The sequence below is a fragment of the Acomys minous genome, assembly GCF_964271855.1.
Source record: "Acomys minous genome assembly, chromosome: 1".
Taxonomy (NCBI): domain Eukaryota; kingdom Metazoa; phylum Chordata; class Mammalia; order Rodentia; family Muridae; genus Acomys; species Acomys minous.
The window spans coordinates 66,242,787-66,266,334 of record NC_140483.1 but is presented as its reverse complement, the minus strand read 5'-3'; positions in this window follow the sequence as shown (position 1 = coordinate 66,266,334).

The following is a 23,548-nucleotide window of genomic DNA, read 5'->3' as shown; positions in this document are numbered from 1 at the left end:
TAGTCATTTCACAGTGCGCAATCCAGCAAGTAAAATATGGCAGCATACAGTATATTAATAGAGTTAGCTTGTGGGGGCATGCCAACATTGATATGTAAGAGATAAAACCAGAGTGCTCTCCATTGGATGTATATGAGCAGGGTGTCTAGGTTCTCTGTATGTATTGTCTTTGGTTGGTGCAACAGTTTGTGCAGGGCTCCTGGGTCAAGATCTGCCAGTCTTAATGGTCTCCTGGGAGGTTCCTGAAGTCCCTGGGCCCTTCCATCTCCTGATTCTTCCATATCACTCTCAGTGTTCCACCCGGAGTCCAGCAGATTGACCCAGCATGTATACCAATCCATCACCCACCCCACCCCCACTGGGTAATGTCTCTCATAGGACATCTATGTTAGGCTTATATCCACTTATAAGTGAGTATACACCATGTGTATCTTTCTGGGTCTGGGTTATGTCACTCAGGATTTGCCTGCAAATTTCAAGATTTCCTTGTCTTTAATGGCTGAGTAGTATTCAGTTGTTTAAATGTACCCCCTGTTTCTTTATCCATTCTTTGGTTGAGGGATATCTACGTTGTTTCCAGATTCAGTCTATTATGAATAAAGCTGCTATGAACGTAGTTGAGGAAATGTCTCTGTTGTATGGAGAATCTTTCGGGTATATTCCCAGGAGTGGGTATAGCACTATTCCCAGTTTTCTGAGAAAGCACCAGATTGATTTCTAAAGTAGTTGTACAAGTTTTCACTCCCTCCAACAGTGGAGGAGTGTTCTCCTTTCTGCACATCCTTATCACCATGTGCTGTCACTTGAATATTTGATCTTAGCTATTCTGGTAGGTGTAAGATGGAATCACAGAGTCCTTTTGATTTGCATTTCCTTGATGACTAAGGATGTTTAGTACTTCTTAAATATTTCTTGGCCATTTGATGTTTCTCTGTTGAGAATTCTCTATTTAGCTCTGTAGCCCATTTTTAAAAATTGGATTATTTGGTTTGATGATGTTTAATTTCTAGAGTTCTTTATATATTTTGGGTAGTAGGCTTTTGTCAGATATAGGGTTGGTGAAGATCTTTTCCCAGTCTGTAGGCCATCTTTTTTTCTGTTGAGGATGTCTTTTCCCTTACAGAAGCTTTTCAATTTCATGCGGTTCCATTTATTACTTGTTGATCTTAGTGCCTGAGTTAAATGGCCTTCTATTCAGGAAGTTGACTTCACTATTTTATCTGGGTTACTGAAGCCTCTACCTCCATTCCACCACCCTTAACCCTGGGTATGAAAAGGTTAATGGGGAGAAAAGGCACAGATCCCTTTACTTCTCCTGGCTGTTTAGGGTAACTGTGTTCTTTCAGGGCAATATCCATCTTTGTCAATGGCAAATGCAACAAGCAGTCTCCTCCAAGCCAGTGCATTAAAATGTCTCTCTCCTTTTGCCACACCAGTCTCTGGGCTCTCGAAACTGCTACAAGCCTCATACCACCACCACATGCCAACCTCATTATATTCAGCAGTCTGGGGATGCCATTTTCTCCTTTTATATGTTACATCCCTTGCTGGGATTGGATCTTCTTCATCAAATCTTCAGAGGACCTATTTGTCTATGTAAGGTTGTCATGGTTGTCTTTTGGACCCCTGACATCCTTTCGGTTACATACAATTCCTGTATGTCAAAACTTATGACAAGAAAAATGTCTAAGGCAGAGCTCAGGGTTAAATGTCACTTTGCTAAGAATGTTGGTAAGCCTGTATTGGAAATCCTGCTCCTTTTTGTCCCTGACCTCTGGTATTTCATATCTGATCATCTTGACTTAATATCTGACTAATTTTAGCTACTCTTAGCTAACTTTGTTTACCTTGGTTCATTCTTCCCCAAAAGAAGTAAGATACCAAGATATCCATATAACCCTCAGCTTCGGTACCTTCCAGGATCTTCATCTTGGTATGGAATACATAACTATCCTAGACTAATGCTATTGCTAGTTGATTTTTAAAGCAATTTTTTTCTATTACATCTACAATAATGTGAAAGAAATCCCATTTTGTATCAGGTTGTAGTTAGTAGACAATAGTTTTTCTGACGATGTACTAAGCCCACACTGTAAACTTTATACTCTGGAAAGAAGAGGAGACAGCACTACCCATAATTTTGAGTAATTTTCTAGGGGAGATATTGGTATAGTGGAGGTGGAAGCTTCACCATTTTCTGTCTGATTTCAATACTATTCGGAGTTTACTATATTTATAAGGCAGTTCAAGAGGCATATCTCCTGGGGATGTGGATCAGTTGGTAGAGCATCCATGAAGCCTTGAGTATGATCCCTGACAATACACAAACCAGGTAGCAGCTGTGCACATCCGTAATCCCTGCATGCTGGGGAGGAAGAGGTAAAGGAATAGGAGTTCAGAGTCATCTTCAGCTACAGAACTACACAGCTACACAGCAACACAGCTACACAACTACACAAAGCTAGCTCAGACTGCAGGATAGCACTTGAAACAAGATCAAGATCAAGAAGAAAAAGTTACTTTTATGAATTAATTTATATTAAGATTTATTATACATTTCTTTTGGGGGTTGGCCATAGGTTCCAGAAAGAGCAAATGATGAAATTAAAGTATGGAAAGAAAACAAAGTCTTAAGGGAAAATTAAGACTTTGTGAAGTCACAAAGTATTTTATCGGGATGAGCAATATATATATATATATATATATATATATATATGTGTGTGTGTGTGTGTGTGTGTGTGTGTGTGTGTGTGTGTGTGTGTATGTATATTCATGCACACAAGCATACTCATGCACAAACTCACACACAAGTACACATACATATTCACACACACAAACACACTCACAAACACACAGAGAACACTTTATAATTTAGACTCAGCATAGCAACAGCTGTTTATTTATGTTTTTATTAAGACTATAATTTATTACCTTATCTTAATAAATAACTTAAAGGCACCCATGCTGTCTTCTGCAACAAGCACAGAAATTAACTAATGGACAAAAAGCCTGGGAAAAAAATTTTTAGGTCCTATTTATTCAATTATCATTAATCACTTCAACATAAAATACCCCTTCATAAAAACTCAGAATTAATTGTGGATATGATTAAATAGGTTCTTTGGAGCTGTAAAGCATATTGTCAAGATGAGTGTAATTATTTTCACTCAATAATTGTGTTTGTATTATATTTTTGCAAAGTATTTTATTTTTCGTTGAGAAAACTAAAGATTGTAGTTGGAAAAGGAATTTGACTTATTTTAAATAAACATGTTAGAATTTATAGAGATTTTGTAAACTCTGTGTTTAATTATGTCACTAGCTAAATTTATAGATACATTTAAAACAACAACAACATGCATTTACCTAATCAGCTAGTCTTTCTTCCCCTTAAAGCTACTCACCATTAACATTTCATGAGGAGGAAGATGCATTACTGTACTGGTAGAAAACATCAGGGTGCAGCTGATCATGGCAGCTCACATCTACAACCTCAGTGTCCAAGAGGCTACTATTAGAACACTACCTGGAATCTGTTGTCAGCCTGGGCTACACAGGAACATTTAGGCTAGCCTGGGAAACAGAATAAGACTCTGTATTGTAAAAAAAAAAAAAAAGAAAAAGAAAAAAAAACCTCATAGCTATTAAATGCCAATAATAAAATTCTCAAATACAATTTGCGTCACTCCTTGATGTTTTCTTCAGGAATTATCACTCATAATTATTAATTTTTAGTTTTTGAAAGAACATTGTTTTAGGATTATAGAAATGGAGTCAGTTTAAAATCAGCTACTGTCATTTCATTCAATTTTATAGATAAGTGTGTATTTCTTTCTAGTACTATTTATTAAGTAATAGGGACATATTCCCTTAGTTGGATTTGGGTATCTCTAGATAATGCACGGCTCTTATTGTCAGTAGACTTCAGCCTTATCATCTATTGAATGAAGACAATAGACCAGAACCATAGCTGAAATCTGCAACAGACTCAACAAAATGCAACTTGTCTTGTAGAAGTGCCTCTCTCTTGAACTATAGGCATTCTCACAGCCTTCAGTGCTCTTTTCTCTTATATTTACAGCTTTTCAGTAAAATAAATTATTCAATTGCATTTGTATTAATATTTAGATATTAGTTTCTTTTGTATAACACCTCAAATTTAACTAAAATAACATAATGCATGAGAAACAAATTTACCAATTCAAGTCACATATAATGGAAATATAGTTTCTATTGTTATTGTTATCCAAACTGCAAATTTCCACTAAAAGTTTCTGTCTAATAACATTATTTAGTTATTGCCCGAAAGGCTGAGTGGATGACATTGTACAACTATAATTAATGCTATATTCCTTCTTATGTGCCATCTCAAAAATACATTTGTGTGAGTGCTGGGGTGTGGGTAGGGGCAGGGAAGAAGGCGATCAAAGGAAGAATACGTGCATTCAGAGTCTTTCTATAATGTTGATAATGCAGATTGGTACAGTCAATGTCTTCTATCTCCCTGAGTATCATTTACTTGGAGCAATAGTATTTGACAGGGCAGCCATTTTGGTTCAGTACTGGGACACATTTCCATATTTTTTAAAGAGTACTTTAAATTTTTTTTAACTATATATGTGCATGTGTGCGTCTCTCTGTATGTAGGTTTGTGCACATAAGAACAGATACCAGCAGAGTTCAGAAGAGGGTATCATACTTCAAGCTGGAGTTATAGATGGGTGTGAAACTACAGATATGTGTGCTGGAAAACAACCTTGTCTCCTGTGGAAGAGCAAGAGGTGTTTTTACCTGCTGAATCATCTCTCCATCCCCCCATAGGTTTTTTTTAATGTTTTAAAAATAGTTTTATTAATTTATTCATATTACATCTCAATTGTTATCCCATCCCTTGTATCCTCCCATTCCCCCCTCCCTCCCATTTCCCTTTACTCCCCTCCCCTATGACTGTGAGTGAGGGGGACCTCTTCCCCCTGTGTATGCTCATAGGGTATCAAGCCTTTTCTTGGTAGCCAGCTATCTTTCCTCTGAGTGCCACCAGGCTCCCCATCAAGGGGATGTGGTCAAATATGGGGCATCCGAGTTCATGTGAAAGTCAGTCCCCAAGCTCCACTCAACTGTGGAAAATGTCCTGTCCATTGGCTAGATCTGAGTAGGGGGTCGAAGTTTACTGCATGTATTGTCATTGGCTGGTGCCATAGTTTGAGCAGGACCCCTGGACCCAGATCTGCCATCATAATGTTCTTCTTGTAGGTTTCTAGGAACCTCTCGATCCTTTTATTTCCCCATTCTTCCATGCTTCTCTTACCTAGAGTTCCAATAGGATGTCCTCCCCTCTGTCCCACTTTCCTGGTAAGTGAAGACTTTCATGTTTTAAATTTAATGTTATGGTTGGGATATGTACATGGATGACAAAGGGCAGCCTGGTGCAGCCATTTCTCTCCTTTCATCTTTACATGGGTTTAAAGATGGGATCCAGTGAATGCTTTCTCATTGAGTGCTCTCATTGGACCTACTTTCCAAATTTTCTCTTCTTGCAGAATTTATTGTACATTTCAGAATTCCAATACAATAAATGTTTGTATACTGTAACTTTCTTCAGTCTTTTAAGGTGCTGTACAATTTTTGTTTTTATTTTTTGAAATAGGTGAACCATTTGTCATTCCCATTGCACAGGGAATTAAGTTTCTATTCTTTCACATCTTAATTTGCTTGGTTTTAGTCATCCTGGTAGATTTCGACTGGTGTCTTAAGAAGGTTTACATTTCCACTTCTCACTGCCTGCTGACACTGAGCTGTTCTCATTGTTTTAGTGGGCATGTACACATTCTCCTGGGAGAAATACCTTTGCAAATCTTTGTACCATCTTTTCATTTAAATAAGCTATTTCCCATTTTACTGTTGAGGTGTAGTATAGCTTTGTCTGTTCTGGGTATAGATATCTCCTAGGATGTGGTTCATGTCTATTTTCTTCTCTTCTATGTGGAGTCTTTAGAGCTTATTGCTACTGTCCTTAGAAACAGGAAAGGTTTCCATACCCCCAAGGACAAACAGTAAGTTGTTTACAGCCATACATTTCCCTACCTTATCCTATATTTAAGAATACATTATTTAATTCCACGGTATATGTGAACACCTAATACTTTGATTCTGTTTTTGATTTGCTACTGTATTCTAATATGGCCAGAGAACACACCTGGTATTATTCCAATTTCTTCTGTCTTCTGGGATTGTTTTCTGGCCTTATATGTAGGATACCCTGAAAAACTTTCTCTGATGAGGCAAATGGCATGTGGACAGGCTTGAGAGTAGAGCTTTTGAATGGCACATTCACAACCCTGGTTTACCCTAATGCATATTCGGATGCATGTCACCAGTTCTCTGGATGTCTGTCGAGTCTTCATGGCTTTTCTTGTTATTCTGTACAATGTAGTATCCCCAGCTATTATTGGATTGCCTGTGTCTTCAGTTCTGCCAGTTTCTGTTTCATGTATTTGAGTGTCTCTGTTTTAAGTGGCAACACTGATAGAAAAGAAAATCTCTGCAGAAAAAGAACATTTCTATTTTATGTATTTTCTTACTTTTATTTATTTACTTATTTGGTATTTTATGAGAGATTCTTGCTATATAACCAAGGCATACCCCAGACTTGGGGAGATCCCACTGCCTTTGGCTCCAGAGTGCTAAAGTTACAGGCATGTTTTGTTATGCTGGTTTAAAAGAATACACTGAGAGTGGTGGCATATGCCTGTAATCCCAGCACTCAGGAGGCAGAGGCAGGCAGATCTCTCTGAGTTTGAGGCCAGTCTGGTCTACAAAGTGAGTCCAGGTCAGCAAGGGCTACACAGGGAAACTCTGTCTTGAAAAACCAAACGAAACAAAGAAACAAACAAAGAACATGTAAATGATAAGAGATTTGATCTACAATGAAGGAAATAAATATTCAAGAAAAATCAAGGATATAATAAAGATATAAACAAGGAGACACATTTTAATTAGATTAAAAGAAGAAAGAGACCAAAATTAATAAAACAAGGAAGGAAGAAAGGGAAGAAGGGAGAGAGGAAGGAAGGGAATGAGAAAGTGAGTACTACTAATGACCTTGTAAAAATAAATGTGATTCATGGTTCCAATGTCTGTTCAGAATCTGACATTTTCTTTTTTTGCGGGGGAACAATTCTTTTTATTCCATCCTCTTATCCCTACCTTCTCATTTGCAAACTCTTTCTCTTCTATTTTTCTGTCATCAACTTCTTAACTTTATTTGGATACATATAGTTTCTTAAATTATATTTTCAATATATACATTCATTATAATTGGGACAGTATGTTTATATATTGTCTCTTTCTGTGCATAATTTTGAGATTTTCTGTCCGTGTGACTCAGCTCTGTCTTTAAATCTCTCCCATGCTTTGGGAGATCTTCTGCTTTCTTAAAGGACAAACTATTTTTACAGTGTTTCATCCTTGTTGGATTGGGATGCTTACAGATTTCATTTGAAAACATGCAATGCTTTCTAAACTAGATTAATTACGTAAAACTGAGATAATTTACCAGCCCTTTAATATAGCAAAACCTTTAAAACAACACAAAATTCTAAACTGTTAACATGAAACCAAACTGACTTTCCATTTTGGTGGCCATGACTCAAGGTCTGAGCTTACTCCAAGATACCAGTTACTTTGAGGAAACATCAAGAAACAAGAAGGATGTGACTGTACAGATCTATAGCAAGCGTTTTAATAGACGTGGTAATACTAAAACCTCAGAAATTATAACCAAAAGTGCTGACATCTTAAACAGCTAAAGTTGACTGAAGATATCATTTTCTAGTGTCAGCTGTATTATACAAATAGCAAGTAACAATGCCATGTTCTTCAAAGTTCATAATTGAAAGCTATTAACAATAATGAAGGTGAAGTTATGACTAAAATTCCTTATGAGTTTCTTGTATATACAATTCATCTAATAATACATATTTAAAATAGCCATTGTTTTGGTTATATATAATTAGTTCAGTGGTCATGTTTAGACAAAACCAGGTATTTTTAATAAGGAGATGAAATTTTTCAGCAATCTCCTAATTTGGAAGTTCATTATACCAGAAAATTTAAGGCAGGTCGATGCAACCATTTCCCTTCCTAGAGACAGTTTCTTGTGCTAGTAATTAATGGATTAGTGATTTCCTACAGGGCTGTCAAGCACAAATCATATAAGCCATAGAGATAAAGAATGAAATTGGCATCTTTTAATTTGTTTTCTAAAAGATCTTCCACCTCTCTGATTAAGTCTTCTTTTCAACTTGCCTGACACTGCATTGTGATACAAAATGCAACACGATAGAAAGCTGACTCCGTGGCTATGAGTGCATCCACGGGCACCTACACAGCTCAAGATAAAAGAATTTGCTTTCTACAACATTTTTTAAAGAAATAGCTCTAGGAACACTGTAGCTTAATGAAGTATGTTTTTGTATTTCAAAAAAACAAAAAAAAAAACAACTTTTTTCTAGTTCAGGTTGTGACTGTCAAAACTGAAGTAAAATTTGAAGGACATAAGTTCCATTTAGTAGAGATCTTTCTTTCTGTTAAGATGCAATTACATGATAAATTAAACATAAATTTCCTGCAATTCTACAGTTGATAAATGAGAGTCAATACACTAGTACAAAGGAATGGCTCTGGGCAGAAGTGTGTGCAGTTTTGCCAGGTGAATTTTTCTGATGTATTTGTTTCTATTGTTGTGGGAGTTGTTCTAGGGCTCCATCAATTGCCCATTATCTCCGATTGTTTCATCTAGTTGTCATGATGAATTGAGCCAAGCTGAATGCAATGTCTCTGCCAGAATCTATCCTCATGTATCAGACAGATAACGCACAGTCCTCAGCTGAGAGGTACTCAGACGTGGAGTGATGTCTCAGAAAATGGTAGAATAAGTTGCTAACCTACTTGTGATCACTCCACTGATGCAGCAGTAGGGTAAAAAAATTCTGACAGAGTCAATGTTCTTGAAAACTCACCTAAGCCTGCTTTACAAATAGATCACAAAAACACATTATGGTAGAACCCTGTGTTCCACTGCACTTGTGTGAGACTAGTTGTAAAAAATATTGAGCGATGAGTTTGAAGATGGGCTCCCAACAAAGAAAAGCAGTTGAAGAAGATATGAGAAGATGGAAAGATGTTTCATGCTCTTTGATCAGTAGGATGAGCAAAGTAAAAATGATTATCTTATAAAAAGAAATCTCCAAAATGATTATCTTATAAAAAGAAATCTCCAAATTCTACATGATTCCCACCAAAATTCAAACACAATTCTTTACAGACTTTGAAAGATCAAGTCTCAGCTTCATATGGAAAAACAAACAACCCAGGATATAGAAAGCAACCCTGTATAGCTTTCCTATTCTCTACATTTACAGATCCTTCCCACATCTCCTCCATCTGATCCACACTTTTCTGTCTCTCATTAGAAAACAAAAACACAACCATAATGATAAAATAAAATAATTTAAATAAACACAAATAGAACATAACTACCTAACAACAACAACAACAAGAGCCACAAAAGAGAAACCACAGAAATGCATGGAGCTCCAGAGACACACATGTTTAAGCACATATTTTCCTTACCCACTCATCTGCTGGTGAGCATCAATGTCTTTTCTAATTTCTGGCAAGTACGAATAGAGCATCAGTGAACATGGTTGAGCAAGTGCCTCTGTTATAGGATGAAGTGGCCATTGGGTATATACTCAAAAATTCTATACCTGAATTTGAGGTAGATATATTCTCACATTTTCTGAGGAACTGCATATTGATTTCTATAGTGGCTATGAAAATCCGCACTTCCACCAACAATGGATGAGTGCCCCTTTTACTTCATATCTTTACCAGCATGAGGTGTCATTTGCTTTACCAATCTTAGCCATTCAGAAAGGTGTATGATGACATCTTAAAGTGTTTTGCTTTTCATTTCCCTGGCAATTAAGGATCTTGAACATTTCTCTACGGCTTCACAGGGATTGGATTCCTCATTTTGATAATTATCTATTAAGATCTGTACCTCATTTTTAATTGTTATTTGTTTTCTTAGTGTCCATTTTAAATTTTTGTTTGTAGATTTTGAATAATAGCTATCTATTGGATGTAGAATTGTTTAACATATTTCCTTATTCTGTAGGCTGCTGCTTTGTGTATATAATGGTGTCGTTTGCTGTACAGAAACTTTTAAGTGTCATGAGGTCTCATTTTATTGTTATTGTGTCTATGCTATTGGCGGTAGGTTGAGAATGTCTTTCCCTCTGACAAGCAGTACAAGACTATTCCAAACTTTTTCTTCTACCAGGTTCAATGTATCTGGCCTTGTGTTGAGGTCATTAATCCATTTGGAATTGATTTGTGCAGGGTTATATGTACGGATCCATTTTCATTTTTCTACATATAGCCATCAAGTTTGAGTATTTATTGAAGATGCTGTCATTGTTTCTCTGTGTGTGATTCTGGCTTATTTATCGAAATTCAGGTTCCCATAGGCATATGGACTTATTTATGGGCTTTAATAAGTTTGTTTTTATGCCAACACCATGATGTTTTTATTACTATAACTCTGTAGTGCAATTTCAGATTGAGGATGATAATATCTCCAGCAGATTTTTTTACTGTTTTTTTTTATTTTTTCTAAAATATAGGTAAAGAATCTTTGCACTAGTTTTATGAATCCATAGATGAACTTCTGTCCACCTTTGTAGTGGACAACTTTAAGATTTGAATTTTTAGATATATTTTATTAACTTACTCATATTACATCTCAAATGTTATTCTGTCCCATGTTTCCTCCCATTCCTCCCTCCCTCCCATTTTCCCCTTACTCCTCTCCCCTATGACTGTGACTGAGGGGGACCTCCTCCACCTGTATGTGCTCATAGGGTATCAAGTCTCTTCTTGGTAGCCTGCTATCCTTCCAGCAGATTTTTTAAAAGGATAATTTTATCTATCCTGTTTGTGTTGTGGTTTGTGAGTGTATATGTAGCTGAAAATGGTCTTTTATAGATCGATAAAGAATCATGTGGGAATTTTGATGGGTATTGCACAATTTTACTATGCTTCTAGTTAAGGACCATAAGAAATCTTTTCCATCTTCTGATATTGTCTTCAGTTTTATTCTTCGATGTCTTAAAATTTTTATCATGCAATCCTTCACTTGCTTGGCTATAGAGTTGCCCAAAGATATATGTTTTTGAGGCTTCTGTGAAAGATATTGTTTCCTTGATCTTGTTCTTATTCCATTTGTCATTTTCATATAGAAAAGTTACTAATTTTGTTTGATAATTTTTCCCTACTACTTTGTGGAAAAGTTTTCTAAGCAGTGTGAGTTTACTATGGGATTTTTAAGGTCATTTATATATACTATTATATCATCTGCAAATAAAGATACTTTGACTTCTTTGCTTCCTTTTCGTATCCCCTTGATTGCTTCAATTGTCTTATTGGTTTAGTTAAGACTTCAAGTACTATATTGAATAGGTGTGGAGAGAGAAAAACCTTGTATTGCTTCTGATTTTAATGGAAATGGTTTTAGTTTCTCTATGTTTAAGCCAATGTTGGCCATGAGCTTTTTGTAAATTGCCTTTATTATGCCAGGGTGTGTCTATTGTATTCTTAATTACTCCAAGACATTCGTCACGAAGGAGTGTTGTATTTTGTCAAAGGCATTTTCTGGATCTAGTGAGATAATCTTGTCCATTTTTGCTTTCCAGTCTGTGTGTATGGTGGACTAAATTTATACGTTTACATGTGTTGATCTATGCCTGCCTATTTAATCATGGTAGATGACCTTTGGTTGTGTTCTTGGATTCTGTTTCTAAGTATTTTTTTTTTTTGAGAATTTTGCATCTATGTCATAAGGCAAAATGATCTGCACTTCTCTTTCTTTGTTGAATGTTTATGTGTTTTAGGTAGGGTAACTGGCTCCGTAAAACAAACCAGGCAGTGTTCCTTCTGTGTCTATTATGTGGATAATTTGAGAAGTATTCGAATTAATTATTCTTTGAAAGGTTGATAGAATTCTGTACAAAAATAACCTGGATATGTCAATGGTACTCCTTGCTAGCCCCTACTTGAGTGTGTATACTAACAGATAATCATAAGTGACTCTGAGAATGTCATGTTCTTGTTATGTTCATGCTCTTACTTCTATCTGTTATGTGGCTGGCTAATATTATCCTGAGGTGTATTAAATGCACGGTCATGTGGATTTGCTAGAATTTCCTGTATTAGGCCTTCACCATTGGAATGGAATTCTAACAAGAAATCAATGATGACTCCTAGGCTCCACATGCCTACAAATTACCTCAGGTACTGTGTGCTCTGCCTCAGGATTTGGTGCTAAGTTCACCCTTAAGGGAATTTTAAAATTATGAGTGTTGCCATTAATTATAATAATTGTAACCTACTTGGCATTTAAAATGTGATGTTATGCATTCAGAACTTACACCAAAATATCTGAAAAGCAGTAATAAGCAACTAATATTTAACTGAGCATCTCTTTAAAATGTAACGAATGGTTACATTACTCACAGTATCAAAACCTTTTATTACCAAAATGTCTTCATTCACCCCCCCCCCAACCCCAGCAGGAAGCAGCCAAATTCCATGGGTAGGGGTTAAGAAAATCTCTGTAGAAAATGTAACAAAACATGATTTTTAAAAAAGTACAGAAAAATACATTCCTAAATAAAGAGTATGCCTTTCTAAAATGAAACGCCCTTTCTTTTTTATTAATTAAAAGTTTTAATTTATTATAATTTATTCAGATTATATCCCTCATGCTATCCCTTTGGTTATATCTTGCCATTCCCACTCTCCAAGGAGACCTTGTCTCTCACCATATGACCACAGCCTTTCAGGTCTCATGTTTTTCTTATACTAGGTTTCCATACACAAAGTAAACCTCTGACAAACAATGTTTTTTCCTCCTAATCTTTGGTATCACCTGTCCCTGTCTCCTCATCATTCCATGGTGGAGAGACAGAAGGGAAGATAGGCAGGATCATCTCCCCCATCCTCATTTTCAATTGCAAAATTAGTATCGCAAAGTCAACATAGGAGTTGCTTTGAAGGAACATTCCAAGGACATGTTACAGCAAGCTTTCACCAAACCAACACTTCCCCAAGTGGAGAAATCTTCCACCCATGTCTCCGTTCAAAGTTCAAAGGCTACCCCACTTTTGAAAATATGGAGTACTTTACTGTGGGGCACATGATTTTTTGCCTTATTTTACAAAATCTGGGCTTCAATAAAAATATTTCCTCCACAAAAAAGTTTTAATTATAAAACTAATGCTTTACCTGCATGTGATGGACTGTAATCTTTGTTTTTCACTTTAAGATAAGTTACCTATTGCGGTCTCCTAGTATTTTGCATGAAGTTATCATTAACTGTAAAATTTACACCAGGAAGCCATTTGAATGAGAAGTCAGGGAAGAATTAGTGATTTAATATGAACTCTAATTACCTGGCAATAAGGTATTCACATGAATTGATTTTCTCAAACACAGCCTGTCATTGTAAAACTAAGCTACTTGGTCTTCAACTCCCTCAGATTGTATATATGTGTAATAATATAAATGTAAATGTAAAAAAAAAAAAGAAAAAGAAAAGGAAAAACACAACCTGCCTCGAACTTTGCTTGGACTGTATGAATTGAATGTATCACATTTCCTTCTCAATCAGAGTCTCTTTTAAAGTGCTTGCAATTTCTACTTCTACATCTCATCTGTGAGAAGCATACATTGATAATATTGTGGAGGAAGATGGAGAAAATGAAGATGCATGCAGACAGAGGAATATAGGGACAAAAGCAAGGCTCCTATTCACAGTGGGACACAGGCTTCCTCTGCTGCACAGCCTGACTCAGTGGAACAGAATAAGACCTCTCAGTCAGATTAGAAAACTATTACTAATATTGTCCTCCAAGAAACATATTATTTTAAGATATTCAGAAGCTTTTGACAGCAAGCTTTGCTGTCTTTGTCTTCCAATGAAAATAGCAAGAAAATATTTTTCTCAGTTTGTATATGCATTTGTTTTTACAATATTTTAGTACTGAAACTTTGTGCCTTTGAAGAATGATTCGTGTGTGCTTCTGTTCCTCCCAGTATCACAGAAGCTTTTATCAAAATAATGTTTCACACCAATCCCAGTGAAACTGAGAAGTCTAATTCTAACTTGTCAGGCATGAGTTGAGTTGTGAAGCAGCTGCCTGACAAGAGGCAGATGACATCTTTGTGCAACTAGAAATTATATTTACTGCAGCTTTTGAGAGTTTGATGTACACAGTTCTGGTTTTCTTTTGGATGATGGACACTTGATACAATTTGTCTACAAAAGGATCTCATAAAAATGACTTTAGTAAAACTTGCGTCCCTCAAAAATTTTATTCATTATATTTTAATATTGGCCCCCAATTTATGTAAGTGAATATGAACAATTTCTAAGGTTCAGTGTCTTCAAATTGCCTTGTCTCCTTGCTTCCATGTGAGGCAGTCATCTAATAGCTGTGGTGATCTTTGTGTGTATGTGGGGTAATGGATTCCAGTGACTTCTACTGATGCCCCAATCCATAAATGATCGAGTGCCTTTTGTAAAAGGATGAGAAATTTGCATGCTTTACACATCTTTATGTATACTTTAAATCATGTATAGATTCCCCTAAATGCCTAATATAAAAAACAATTGCTTTGCTATATATTGTTTAAAGAAAACAATGAGAATAGTTCATCTGTACATGGTAAATTAAGATTTCCAGAATTCTAATCCCCTTGCCTGATGACTAGCTTTCATGGGACCAGAAGGCAACACTTTGCAGGATTCCAGAAAAGGAAGAGTTCCATAGAATTATGAAGCCTATGAACCACATCAGCAACCGGCATTGCACAACTACTGCTTAGGTACAATAGGGACATGCATAGCTGTGGTAACCAACAACTCCATAACTGGACTTAGCCCTCAGTCAGTAAGAGGGACAACATCCCTAGTACTAGAAACTTAGCTAATGTGAGGTTTATTGAAGGAGAATCATCAACCACTAATTTACTAAACCAGTATGATCCCTAAGAACTATTGATAATCATTCATTCTTAAAATAAAATGTAATTATAGTGTTCACCCCCCTCTTCAAACAATCTTCATTTTGAAAAAAAAAATGGATATCACTTCGGAAAACCAAAACTAAGTTGTGGAGCCCAGTCACAATGAATACATCTTCAAAGCTCTCCTGTACCTAAGGATCAGATAATATTGTGGCACAGTAAGTGTGAACACTGTAAGAAGCAGAGGATGAGGGAGTTTGCTGTCAGATTGTCTCTTAGTAATATCAGAAGCTACACTTATAAACTCTCACCAACATGACCACCAAAACGCGAGATGAACAAGAATGAGACCAATGAATATACCAAACCACATGGAGAAAAGTCCATGAGGTTTCAAAACTGCACAAAGAGCTATGTTAAAAGGAAAAAAACTCAGGTAACTGAGAGAAGCTTGGAGTAGAAAGTGTGGTCTTCCTTAGGGAAGAGCACTTCAGTTAGTTTCCCAGTACCAAATGGTCAGCTCTGAAAACATACATACAGGTAACATCTTATGTACTGAGAAGCTTATATTTAAGAATATTTATGTATATACAAATATATATAGGTATGCAACAACAATTAGTGAAAACTGAGGCCATGAGTTTGGAGAGGAATAGGGAGGAACATCTTGGCGGAAGGAGAGAGAAAGGAGAACAAGCACAGAATTGGTAAAACTATGTCTCAAGGACAGCAATCATCTACCAGAGTTGTCCACTGATTTCCACGAGTGCACTGTGGCACACAAACCATTTCATTTACTCTCACAAAACAAATAATAATGCATAAGAAGTTACATTATTATCAAATTATGTATTTGCTATGAAGGCACAATAATTAAAATTCTATTGGCTAGAAGAAATGTCAATTATCTACAAGCAAAACCACCTACAGAGAATGTAGAAGGCCAAAACAACATTTCTAATGTTATACTTGAAATTTCTGTGGAAATATTTAGACAACTCTGCAGAAATTAACTCTAAGTCACACTAATGACATAAGACTAACCATTCAGATTGCAAGTCTTTAGAAGAAAAATTTGGGAAAGGCCGAACTGTGGGACTGTCAAATAATCTTAGGAGTGGTCTTTACGCATTACCAAGGACAAAATAAAGAAGTAGGATTTTTAAAAAATAGTGTGGACTTTTGTCATTGAACTTTCTACTGAATGAAAGAGAGGCTATAGAGAGGTCATAGTATCTACCAGTATTCCTCCAATATGTAAACAATATTTGAAACTCAATAATGAACAAGCAATAAAAACAAAACAAGCAAATGGGTTCAAATGTGCTTTCCAAAAGAATATTAGCATCATCAGATATCTAAAGGAGAGAAGGAGGAGGACATGGAGGATGTGGAGGAGGAGGAAGAAGAGGAGGAAGAGAGAGAGGATGATGATGATGATGATGATAATAATAATAATAATAATAATAATAATAGTAATAATAATAGGAGGAGGAGGAGAGAAAATTTCCACAGAAAGGCAGTGGATGTCCCTACTCCCACATTCACACTGGCTTTCTAACTACACTCAGTTAATAGTAGAAAGGTGGCCATGAAACTTGGAGGAAAAGGTATGTGGGGTGTGTTATGAGAAGATGTGGAGTGGGTAAAGAGAATGTGGAGGAGAACAAAACATAACCATGTATGAAATTCTCTATCAATAGATAAAAATTTCAGTGGGAAAGTTATATACATAATGGAATGGTTAAAGAGAAAAGTCAAACAAACAGAAACAAAACAGACTGGAGAGTTCCAGGATGTAGCCAAGATTTTCAAATGGATAGGAAGTCAGTTATATCAATTGTCAGTTTCTCATGAAGTTCAATATCCACTTTAATATGTGATATAATGCATAATATACCTGAGATTTTATATAGGAGATTGTACACACACACACACATATATATGTAGATGTACCCAGACTCTACTTAAACATGGAACAAACTGATAAGTTGCCTCTCTGTAGTCTTTTTAAATAGAAAAGGAAAAAAAAGAAAAGGAAAAAATGAAATCTAAAATCAAAGTGTATTGAGAACAGGAGTAAGAATCTATGGTGAAGTTGAAATGTTAACCAAGATTGTAAGTCTTTAGAAGAAAAGTTTGGGAAAGGCTGAACTGTGAAACTGTCAAATATTCTTAGGAGCGGTCTTTAGGCCTTACCAAGGACAAATTAAAGAAGTAGGATTTTTTTTTAAACAATGTGGACTTTTGTCCTTGAACTTTCTTCTGAACGAAAGAGAGGCTATAGGGAGATCATAGTATCCCAGCATTCCTCCAATATGTAAACAATACTTGAAACTCAATAATGAACAACCAATAAAAACAAAACAAGCAAAAGGGATCAAATGTGCTTTCCAAAGGAATGTGAGCATCATCAGATACTGAGAGAAAGAGATGAAGAGGAGGAGGTGGTGTAGGAGGTAGAGGAGGCTGCCATCAATGAAATTCTAAACTGATCCTTTGAAAGGTAAAATTAGTTATATCACTGGGCATTGATTTTTTTTTAATCCAGAAGAGATGGCTCAGTTGGTAATGCACTTTCCATGTAAGTGTGAAGACCTGAGCTCAGATCCCTAGCATCCATGCAAAGCCAGATCCATGAGCATGTCTTAAATCCCAGCATTCTGTTGATAGACAGGAGGTAGAGACAGGAGGATCCCTAGAAGCTCGCAGGCTGCCTATCTTCCAGTCAGGGTGGTGAAAGGGACACTATTTTAAACAAGATGAAGGGTGAGGACCAATCCCAGAGGCTGTCCTCTGATTTTCATAAGCATTTTGTGGAAGGAGCATGCACAAGCACACAAATACAAAAATTAAAGGGCAGAAATAACAAAGTTGAGAGGCTGAAGAGCTCACATCCCTGAAGACCACTCAGACATTAATGGCGTAATAAAAGAACAGTGTAGAAAACTCTAGGATCTCAAGCTGGATTAAAACTATAAAATATCACTTCCTAAAATGCATTTTCTGAAGCTCAAGAGAGAAACAGATGATGTGCACAAAACTGTATAACTAAAGCCCTCATGGCCTCACAGGTGAATGCTAAATGATGTTTAACAACTGATCGGTATGACTCCACTCAAGTTCATTAGAGGACAGAAGCAGAAGGACCATAGTCACGTTACCTCCATCTCTAACACTGCATCACCCTAATGTACATATGGTAAATAATGCCAGAGCAGAGGATGCTTCAGGCTCTAACATGTTTGGCTGGCAAACACAAGGACCTGAGTTTGATCACTCCATGTGGTGGTGTATCCTTGTAATTCCAGCACTGGGGCAGCAGACAGGCAGGCCTTGGGGGCTTGCTGTACAGCCAGCTTGGCCTGATAGTGAACTCCAAGTAAATGAGACCCTCTGTCTTGAAACATATTTTTAGTTTTAAGAAGCAGTGTGTGTGTGTGTGTGTGTGTGTGTGTGTGTGTGTGTGTGTGTTACAGGTATCCACAGGGGCTTGGACTCAGGCTTTCTAGAAGAGCAGTGAGTGTTTTTGATCCCAGAGACATCTCTTTAGCCAGAAACTCTGATTTAATGGACATGAATGACATTTCCAATCATGACAATCGAAGCTGTTCAGTAGTATCCACATATACATATAAACACATTTTTTAAAAAACAGAATAAATCTTGTGAACAGGGGCAGGTAAGGTGGCATGGCTTAGATTTAGGAATCCACATAGTAGAAAAGGAGATCAGACTCTTGGCAAATTTTCCTAACTACCACACACATACATATTATCAATATACACACACAAAATAAATAGATGTAATAAAATATACAGTACTTATTAATAAAACATCAGCAAATCCAATGAATCAATATATGGAAATTCAAAACATTATGAACATAGGTTATATCATTTAAGAAAGTGAGTGTTTTTTTTTTCAGCAACATTAAACTTCTTCCTTTGTAGTAGGGAGACCCCATGGGGTAATGCCATCTTTTCTCCTGGTTGGTTGTGCTACTGGTGTGATTCATAGTATCTATTGGTAAACTTGAATTTAAAACATGGTCCTATAATCCTTGCCTCAGTCATTGTACCTTGTGTTTTTCAGATAGAAATATCTGTTAGGAATCATATTCCTTTTGCCTAACTCACCAACCCCTCATGGGAACATCTAAAAAAAAAAAACTACTTTTTACTGCTGCTCTATGGAGAATAATGTTCCCTGGGCTTAGTTTATTTAACTCCTCGCTCTCTTGTTTCCTTTGAAAGATATTTTTATCATTTATAGAATTAAAAACTGCTAGTTTATATGCACTATTTCCAGTTCTCACTTTTAAAGTGAGAGTCTAGCTTGTAATAGCTGGCTAGCCTTCTGAAGCCAAAGCTTCTCCCAGCCTCACAGAGGCTCCTCTGGTCTAGGGTGTGATGCTAGATTTGTGTCTTGCAGTAAATAATGAGAGCAGCTGAGGCGAATGGGCCTGGTAGGAGTGGGTAGGAATAAAAGAGGGTGATTATGTTAAAATACCTTGCCTGCATATATAAAAATCTCCAAAATAAAATAGAAAGCCATAAAATTATGTGTTATTTAGTTGCTGTCTTTTCTTTCTCCCCCTCTGCCCTTGTGGGGTTTTAAAGATTCTTTTATAAAAGAATGTATATGTATATGTATTTTTACATATACATTTATATTATTACACATATATACAATAAACTACCTACAGCAAGAAGAACCACAAAACAATCAGGAATTATATAAATGTTACATTCATAATGTTTTGGCTATTTGTATTTGGCAGCCTAGGAGAAAACATCTTTTCTATCTTGTTGCATCTAAAATCCTGAATGTAAATCAATATCTATCATATCTCGTCATTGTCAACTTAAAACATATCTAGACCTAAACACATCTTAGCCCCTAAACAACTAAGCTGCATTGTAAAACTAGACTATCTGGCCTAAAAACTCCATCAGAGACCTGAGATGGAATAAAATTGATTACCTGAGTATACAGGGAGTGCAGGTTAGCAGCTTCCCAAATGAGAAGATGACAGAGACAGTTTGCTGCCTGAACAGTCACTCAAAACTCTCTATAAGATTGGAGCATCATCTTCAGCCTTCTGGCCCAGTATACCTGACAGACATATTTGTGAGGTAGGAGCTATTGAGGACTTGTTTATCTTGCCTTGGTAGAGTTTGGCAATCAAGCTGTGGTGTGGTCTTTCTTCTTACATATGAAAAACTTGCAATTATGATATTTCTTCAAATATTTGTGCTTTGCCATCCTCTCTAAAGCTCCCTCTCTGGTGCTTTCTTATGAGAAAACAACAGAGCAGGGAAAAGTCAAATGACAAAATGTCTGGGTTTCCTTGTAACCTCATATCAATCTTACAGACAAGTAGGGGGAACTGAACTGCACCAAATCCTTGGTGGAGAAAATATAGGGCATTTAATTAAATATGACATGGTCACACACATCCACAGATGGAGAGCATGATTGAATAAGACAACTAATGTCAAGCTCTGTCCTTCATGTGTGCAGCAAAGACCTGTACCTGTGTGTGCCCCCCCATACACACAGAGGAGAGAGAGAGAGAGAGAGAGAGAGAGAGAGAGAGACAGACAGACAGACAGACAGACAGACAGACAGACAGAGAAGGCTGCTGAGGTCACAGGAAGACAGAGAGTAACAACACACATTTGTTAAAAACACTAGCTCTTACTGTTACTGGAGAAACCACACACTTCTTTATCAGGAAACACACCCAACTAACAAAAGAATGACTACTTATTTTTATAAATTTTGAGAAACTGAAAATTCATCAAAACAGAGTAACTCTTCTCTGGAGTGAAACTGGGTTTAAAAGGACGAAAATGTGGACACATGATTTGTACTTTAATTTGTATTATTACATGGAAGGTTAAATTCACAGGAATATGGAACAAACCTAAAATTTAAATGTGTATAAAAACAGGACAATTTTGCAAATAAAGAATTGCTGCCTCTCGTACACTCAAGTATTAATGCTTTAAACACTGCAGATTTCATAAATTTACTGAATTAAAGCAAGTTTCATGCATTTGAGGGCTTTGCACATTATATTCCTGGAAAGCTGAACTACTAATGAATAAATAATATCTAACTGATAGAAGGTTACATTGTGTAGGATTATGAATTTACTATTAAATGCAGCTTATTGACTTTCAGATAGAAAGTATGACTAAAACTTAATTTCTGCATACAGATTTGAGAGGAAATAACCATAGGTCAAAAAATTAATAAGAGGTTTAGGACTGAGTGTCAAGCATCAAGAATGCCATGTGGCACCAAAATCAGTTCTGAATCCACAATGAAGGAAATATATCTGGCTGCATTGAAAATGTACTGGTTTTTCACAATGTTTCTAAAACACCAGTCCTAATCTGCACCGAGCAATATTATTCTAGTTAAATAGTTTTAAGTAAAAATTATATGATAAGAAGTTGATTGCTTTATGGTAATTTTATATATAATGTTCGGTTTTTTGACAGTCTGCTGATGTAGTCCAGGTTAGCCTTGAATTACTGCCCTTCTTCCTCAGTCTTCCAAGTGCTATAAATATATTTATACTTTTAATCAATAGCAATAAATTTACTATAAAATATGAGATAAGCATGTAATTCCATCTGTTCATTTGATTTAGTTACTCAAACTAAATTACCATGGCTATATATAACATGTGTATATATGGGACACACACACTCACACACACAAACACACTCACACACACAAGCACAGGATTGCCTCCAGTTTCAGTTCATTATTATTGAAATTTTGTATCATCTAGGTAATAAAAATTTAAATCCACCATAGCTCAGATGTTATATGCTGTGGATGATCTGGAACTACTATGTATCCAAGTGTTAATTGCTTGTCCCTTCATATTTACTGTTCTACACACGCATTTTCATATGCACCAAGTATGCTGTGTAAACTTGTCTCCCAAATTATCTCTGATTGCCCAATAAAAGTTGCCTACACCTCGGCTGGGCAAAAGAAAAGGAGTAAGAGCCATGTGTTGAGGGCTTAGAGGGTTGCAGACAGAACACAGTAGAGAGAGGTGCAGGGGAGAGAGGAAGGAAAGGGAAGAACACCATGGGTTAGTGTGAACAAGGAGCACATGGCCTGGAGCCATGTGCTCCGAGGACGGGCCTGGTGGAAAGAAGCATCCCAAATGGAGCATATGCAAGTATTTATGGGAATTTTGAATGGGATGTGTGGCTGGGAGGTAACTAGGTTTTTTAGGGGGTTAGGATCTGCCCAGCTGCAGTGTTTAAGTCATATTGAAAATCTCATCGGTATCTGTGTCTTTTATTTATGTAATAGTGGGTAATAAATAACTGCTACCTTAATAATCATATTAATTAAATTTAAATATTAATAGTTCTTCTACAGTCATATGACTCTAAACAAAAGTTCCTACATATATTTTCTGATAGACGTTAGCATTTCTTCTTATGTTTCCAACTTAATTATGTGTTTTTCCATATTGTGCTTATATCTTATAATATTTTAATTGACTTGAATGAGCTTTAAATCCATGAATTAGTAAGGAAAGAAATGGTTCATTTATCAGTTTATTAAAATATAATTTAAGACAGAATACTAAAAGAATACAAGGTAGGTCGTTATATACTGAAAAAGGGCCAACATGGCAATAGGAAATAACAATTCTAAATAAACTTAATTTAAATAAACCAAACACATAAAATAAAAGAGAAGGGGATGGGGACGGAGGAGGAGAGGGAAAGAGCAAGTGAGCGAGAGGGAGAAAGACTGTAACCTGACAACAGTAGGGAACATTAGCACAACATTTCCAACAATGTGACACATCTTACGGGCAGAAATCAATAATGAAACAGCTAAGTCTTGTTGTACCCTAAAAAACAGGTTGAACTACCATCTATGACATGACATACCTATGTCATGCTGCTGAATACACATTTTTCTAGTCAGTACACGAGACAACTTTGTGGGGAGCCATGCCAAATTCTGCCATGTCAGAAATCCCATGCTTAGGCTACAGGCTGTGACTTTCTAGTTACTGAGCTCGGCCAGAGGAGGTCTTTGTGTTCCAGGCCATCCTTGGACTATTGACCTTTGAAAGAAGTAGGAAAGTCCCTACTGAGAAACACCTGGAGGGTTAAGGAAATCCTTTCAGAGAGCTACTCAGTAATAGGAAGTTCTTACAGGGAGCTATTCAGGCTGTTTTCTTCTTGCTTTGGGAGCTAGGGAGAGAGGCATCAGAATAGATCCTATTGACTTTGCTATATAAAGTCTTACTTGTCTTCATTAAAGAGAATCTTGATCAGAAATTTCCTGACTTGATTCGTTATTTCTCCTGTCACTGTACCCTACTTTCAATCCCCATTCCCTCTTTCAGGTAAACCCTGATTCGATTTTTTCCCTCAGGCCAGGACACGTCACAACT